Raw genomic sequence first — 6,812 nt, forward strand, 5'->3', positions numbered from 1 at the left:
GGGGTTACCAGGGATTGAACTCAGGACCTTGTGCTTGCCAGGCAAGCGCATATTCTATTGAGCTATCTCCTTGACGTCCAGGATTGCTTTTCAGTTTTTTTTTTTTGGTACTGGGGATCAAACACATGAGCTTCCACTTACCAGGCAAGCACTTAATGCCGCTGAACCATCTTCCCAGCCTGACAGCTTCCGAGACAGGCTTCTGAGTGTAGCTTCTAAACAGAACTGGGTAAGCCACCGTCCAGTCAACTGGCAACCCAAGCTCTTAGACTCTTAATTATTTTTCTTATTGCTGAGACAAAATACCCAACAACCGAAGTTAAAGGGGAAAGGTCTGTTGGACTCTTAGTTTGCAGAGGTTTCGGCCCATAATCGTCTGGCAGGGTGACACATGGCAGAGGGGCAAGAAGTCACAGCAGCAGAAAACGGCAAAAGCAATAAAGGAGAGAAAACAAGTCTTTCAACCTAGGAGGACACACACACACACACACACACACACACACACACACACACACACACGACAAACCAAGCCACATGGAAGATGAATGCTAGCTGGCCAGGTGGTCCGTCCCCAGGGCAGACTGCCCTCCTGAGTGGGCACACGTCTCTAGCTGTCCAGACAGACCCCCAGGAAAGCAGACCACATCTGGACAGATGCCCGCCGGGCAGTAAGACCCCCTCACGGGACTGCTGCCCGCGCTGACTCCCCGGCTAGACAGACCCATCTGGAGCCCGGCGTACAGAGCTCCAGCTGGACAAGACAAAGGGATGAGACCTCGGCAGACAGACAGACTGACGAGCTCACTCGGAAATGGACCCCTGGCACAGTGACTCTGAGCCTACGGCCTTTAGACCCGTGGTGACAGCCAGCCAGACCACCAGAAAGAAACAAAGCAGCCAACCAGATGCCCAGGACAACCAGGGAGCCACAAGTGCTCCAGCTGGACAGACAGATGGACTCCCAGTCAGAAAAACAAGTAGGCCCTCCTTCCAGAAAGAGCTTCACACTGGTCTTCCCGGTGGGCCGAAGGGCGGCAGGAGGTGTATGTACGAGCGGGGCTCCGGTGGCCCTGGCCCTGCTGCGCTGCCCCTGCCCAGGGCGACCGCCTTCCCAGCCAGGCCAGCGTCTGTCTCACAATGGCAGGTTCATCCTCCTGACACAGGGCTTCCCTAGACTGCCCGAAAGCGCTCGTGTGTCGGCACAGGTGACTGAAGCTTCTCCCAGGCCCTGCCCACACGGCTGTTGGGAGAATGCAGTCAAAGAGAGCAAGCCAAGTGTCCGCTGACGGGCCATGTGCTGTGCTCCGTGAGCACCAGGCCTGTCCGCTCTAGGCTGCTTGCGTGCGGGTAAAGGGATGAGGAGCCTTCCCTTCTCGGGTCACCGCACTTGCTGGCAGTGACATGTTTGTCAAGTTCTGTGAAGCCTCCACACAACAAGCATCTGGACTAACAGAAACCTGGGATTGCAGATAAGCCGTGGAGTTCTCCAGTCACAGGAAACAGGAAGCCAACATCTGTGAGTCCAGCTTTCACACGAGAGGTGGGGTAGGGACTGCGTGCGGGAGACAGGGAAGGAGGAGGCCCGGGATGGCCTGGAGTTGAGGGGGGTCGACGCGCTGCCTGGAAGGTAAACTGACTTCAAAGCCAGAAGTACTAAATTCATTATCTATGGCGACAAGCATAAGAGAAAGAGCAGTGTGCTGAAGGGACATATTATTCTGTCCCATTGTACGAGGAGGATGCACACTGCCTCCTCCAGGAAGGGATCCAAGTGCCAGGTAGAGCTAACTCTTAGGGTCTGTTCCAGAGGCCAAAATCTAGTGCTGTGGGGCTGCAGCCAGCAGGACTCCATTAAGGCTTTTGAGGAGCTCGGCCTAAGCTGAGTGAATAGGCAGCGCTTCTCAGCTACCCATTCTGCACAGAAGCTGCGGCTCCGCAGAGAGAACCAGGCTGTACGGCACGAAAACAGACATGAGGAGGGGAGGACAAAGAAAGGAGGCAGAAATAAGCCCAGGCACAGGCAGCAAGCTCGTCTCTGACAGAGTGGCCAGAAGCATACGCTGGGGGAAGGCCAGCCTCCCTAGTAAGTGGTGCCGGGAGCACAAATGCCGAAGACCAAAGCTAGACACGTGACTCACCGTATGTGAAACTAAAATCAAATACATCAAGCATCTACCTATTAAACCAAACCCTTATTCTGTTGAAAAGTAAAATAGGTAAAACTCTTAAAGCCATAGGCATAGTCAGGACTTTCTCAACAGAAAACCCAGTTGCACAAAAAATTAACATCAAGAACCAATAAGTGGAATTGCATCAACTTAAATAACTTCTGCACAGCAAAGAACATCAAGAGAGTGAAGAGATCCTACAGAATGGGGGGACATTTCTGCCAGCTACTCCTTGGTCAGAGAAGTAGTATCCAGAATATATAAGAAAATAATTTAGACACCCAAAATGAAAGACTCAACCAAAAAATGGGCAACTAAAATGATAGACACTTCTCACAAGAAGTGGAAATGATCAATAAATATATGACAAAATGTACATCTTTGACCATAAGAAAAATGCAAATTAAAACAACACTGACATTTCCTCTTCAGAAAGAAGGGCATTTACAAAGACATCAAATAATAATAAATGCTCATGAGGCTGTGCTAGAAAAGAAATTCTCCTACAGTGATAAGATGTAAACTAATGCCATCACTATGGAAATCAGAATGAAGAGTCCTCCAAAAACTAGAAGTAGATATTTTGCTCAATCCATCTATTCCCCTCCTAGGTATCTTCATGATACAGTTAAAGGTATGATTTATTATTTTACAGTGGTGTGTGAATATTCATGTTTATAGCAGCATAATTCATAATAACTAAATCTTGGAAGCAGCCTACATATTTATCTGAGTAGATAGATAAAATGTACTTATGCACAATGGAGTACTACTCTGCTCTAAAGAAGGATTGTTGTGGCTAATGTCCTTATTTAATTGAATCACCTGTGGAGGCAGGATGAAGAGACAAGCAAGCTTTGTAGGGGCCAGCAGTAGGCACCTCACACAGGACCAAGTATCAACTCTGAAGGGCAGGAGGGGAGAATACACTTACAGTTCTAGTTCCAAGTCTAGTTCCATTTCTTGGGGGGGTGATGCTGATACGATTTATTTTATTAACGTATTTAGTGCACAGTATAGAGTCTACAGGGTTGCACTACATAGATCAGACTCGTAGTGATTTGGCTGCTTTCAGCCTCCCAGGCTCTGGGATTAGGGTGCGCGCCACACGCCCAGTCTCAGTTGCAGAGCTCTCAGCAGCCTCTGTGCATGCCGTGCTGAGGCTCCGTCTCCAGGTCTCCAGGCCTTGAGTGCGCTCAGCAGACGCTCTCCCGCTGAGCTCCGGCCCCAGTCCTCAAGTGATACCTTTTATTTTATTTACTTTGTATGGTACCAGGGATTGAACTCAGGACCTTGTGCTTGCCAGGAAGGCGCTTAGGTCGCTGAGCTATCTTCCCAGCCTTCAATCAATATTTTTAAGTGTTGTCTTTTGTTGTTGTTATTGTTGTTGTGTTGTTTTCTTTTGTTTTGTTTTTTGACAGAACCAGGGATTGAACTCAGACCCTTGTGCTTGCCAGGGAAGCACTTATTCCGCTAAGCCATCTCCCCGGCCCCTCAATCAATATCTTTAAATAGATCCTGTCACTGTGTCCATACTGCAGACAGTCCAACTGTTGGAGATTCAAGAGCAGGTCTAGGAAACAAGGCCAGTACTGATGACTTTATAAAACCATAATAGTCACAGTATTTGATATAGGAAAATACATTTATTATAAGTTTAACATGTGATTTCCAGAGCAAAAATGAATGAACATTTACAGTGGAGAGAGAAGATTTTTTCAGTTTTTTAGGGATTACTTCCAAATACAACAGAATTCCATATAATTGAAATAATATTGAAAATTCTACCTCAAGTAAATTTGATTACAGATTCTTCAGCTTGAAACCCAGTGCATCTACTATTTGGTAAAAACTTCCTTTTACTTTTTTAAATATTAATTCAAAATTAAATTTTTCAAAACAATATTCAAAAGTTAAAATTAAATTGGGAGTCCAACTGAGGCCAGAACGTAGTGTATCAGATGTACGAAGCTGTGATCAATTCAGAGCACTCACACAGTATTTGATTAGGTTAATATATACAAAAATATCAGCTAACAAAAAGAAAAAAACTTCCTTTTAAATCAATGGGCAAAAAGAAAGTTTACTCAACATAGTTATTGTAATAATTCCGCAGTCATTTAGAAAACTTTTGAGACATACCTCATATCTTGTAGCAGGACAAGTTTCAAATGCATTAAAGACTAAAGATTAAACTATAAAGGTGTTAGAGGAAGTTATGAAGAATATTTAAATCTTGTGCCCCTGCAGTCCGTGCTCACTATGCAAAGTCAGAAGCCTGAAAGAAATCCAGATAAAATTTACTTCATAAAAATAGTTCAGCACCACAAAAATCACCATAAAATTATTGCCAGCTTGGAAGATAACTTACAAGGGAGGTCAAACAAAAGGCTAATTTCACTATATAAACAGCTCCTATGAGTCAATAAAGCCAAGCCTCAAAATAAAAATATGCCAGGATACCCCTAAAGGTACAATAAGATGCCTCAAAATTAGAATTACACCAACAGGGGCTGGTGAGATGGCTCAGTGGTTTAAAGCACCTACTTAGAACAAGCTTAGCAAATCCGAGGGACCGCGGTTCAATCCCCCAGCACCACATGCCAGCCAGCCCGCCCCCTGGTGGGCTGAGCTGGCCACACACACACACACACACACACACACACACACACACAAAAAATAAAATTTAAAAAAAAAAAAAAAGAATTACACCAACATATTTGTTTTTATTTTTATTGGCAAAAATCAGAAAGTTTAGTAACAGTGGGTTGCCGGTATTCTCAAATATGTCCAGTGGATGTATAAATTCATACATCCTTTTTTTTTTCTATTTTTTTATGTATTTGGTAAGAGTCTACAGGGTTTCACTACACAGATCAGATTTGTAGTGATCCTCCTGTGTCAGCCTCCCAAGTGCTGGGATTACAGGCGTGCCCCACACACCCCCACTCCCACCCCACCCCTACCCCCGTGTCAGCTGCCGTCTCAGCGCACCCCAGGGGCGGGGCAGCACGGCCCTGTGCTCTGCCTACACAGGCGCTTTAGTCTGCTGAGCTATCTGGCCGACCCTAATTCATACATTCTTTAGGGCTGATAGCACTTTAGCCATGTTTACTAATCTGAGTTGTCCATACCTTTCGCACTAGAAACATTATCTACGAGGACTTGGCCACGGAGGGGATGGCTGAAACTGTGGGGCAAAAGCACGTGGGCTCCGTGGGAAATGACTGGTTGAACAGCAAGTACAAACTGGGCTGGCCAGATAGCTCAGCGGACTAAAGCACCGGCTTAGGCAGACGCAGGGGCCAGGGGTTCAATCCCCAGCCTGCCGTGCCGGCTCCACCTACAGAGGCTGAGATGGCGATGGAGACTGGGCATGGCAGCGCCTGTAATCCCAATACTTGGGAGGCTGTGAACAGGAGGGTCACTATAAATCTGAGCTATGAAGTGAGACCCTGTAGACCCTGTACTAAATACATTTTAAAAAAAGAATTAAAAACAAATACAAGAAAAAGCAAGTACAGAGTAGAGAAGCACGTGTGTCTGCCCCTTGTCCTTTCCCTTTCCCCAAGAAAACCTGCCTGACCTCAAGACAGCGCCTTCTCCTGGTGGCTTTTCTCCACTCACACTAACATCCTAAGTAGGAGCAGGAGGGTTCGAGGCCCGCGCCAGCTCCCTGCTGCTGGGTGTTTAGGTCAAGACAGCCGCTCCAGCCCTCAGCGACCAGACATCTCCGTGTGCTCACTCATTCTCCAGGCTGCCACGGTCACACAGGGTGCCACCTCCCCGTGCCTCCCTGCTCGGCTCTGCGGCAGCCCTCATCCCCTGGGCTCTTCACTCCCCACTCTGGCTTTGCTGAAGGCTCTTCCAACGCTCGTCAGGTTTTGACGCCCTTCTGTTGAGAACCATTGTTTGGTTTGCTTTTCAGTCAGAATAAATGTGAACCTGCTTCTTGGGATTTCCGTGGCCCCAGCTAAAGGCCCTGTCCCCTCCGTAACCGTGCTCACCTCCTGGGATGCCCTGACTTCATGATTTCACTCTATTTTGGGGGAAAACTGCCCTTGCCTCCCTCTGTTCCTGTACAGCCAGCGCTTCTCAGGGAAGGCACAGCCTGGATTTAAGGACAATTAAATAGCAAGCAGAAGGCGGAGCATGGCCAAAATAGAGCCCGGAATCTCAAAGCGTCACAGCCGAGTTACTTGCTTCCACTGCAAATTAAGTATTTTCTCTCCACATGAAAAAGTAGGTAGTTCTATTAAAATTGCAATGTCTCTTAACACCCAGGTACTCTCCTTGACGTCACCGTGTGGACGGGCAGCATGCAGTCCACATCTCAGCCCACTGTTCTGGTGTCACGTCTGCTGTAAGAAACCTTGAATCTCTCTGCTGCAGAGGTCTGGCGTTTATCTATACATGGTCCCTCACGTGCAATGGCTGCACTTCTACTTCTTCAGTTTTACAGTGGCCCTGGCACAAAAACAATAGATGTAGAACAAGAGACATGCGGAACCTTGGCTTTTTCCTGGCCTACTGCTCTGGGCATGGTCTTTGCGCTGGAGAGCAACAGCGGCCACTCCTCCCAGGCAGCCACGTGAGCATGTGCCACAGGAGTCTGTGAAAGAATAAGACGTGGGGCCGGGGAGG

The sequence above is a fragment of the Octodon degus genome, unplaced genomic scaffold (assembly GCF_000260255.1).
Source record: "Octodon degus isolate 3935 unplaced genomic scaffold, OctDeg1.0 scaffold00062, whole genome shotgun sequence".
In the NCBI taxonomy this organism is placed as follows: domain Eukaryota; kingdom Metazoa; phylum Chordata; class Mammalia; order Rodentia; family Octodontidae; genus Octodon; species Octodon degus.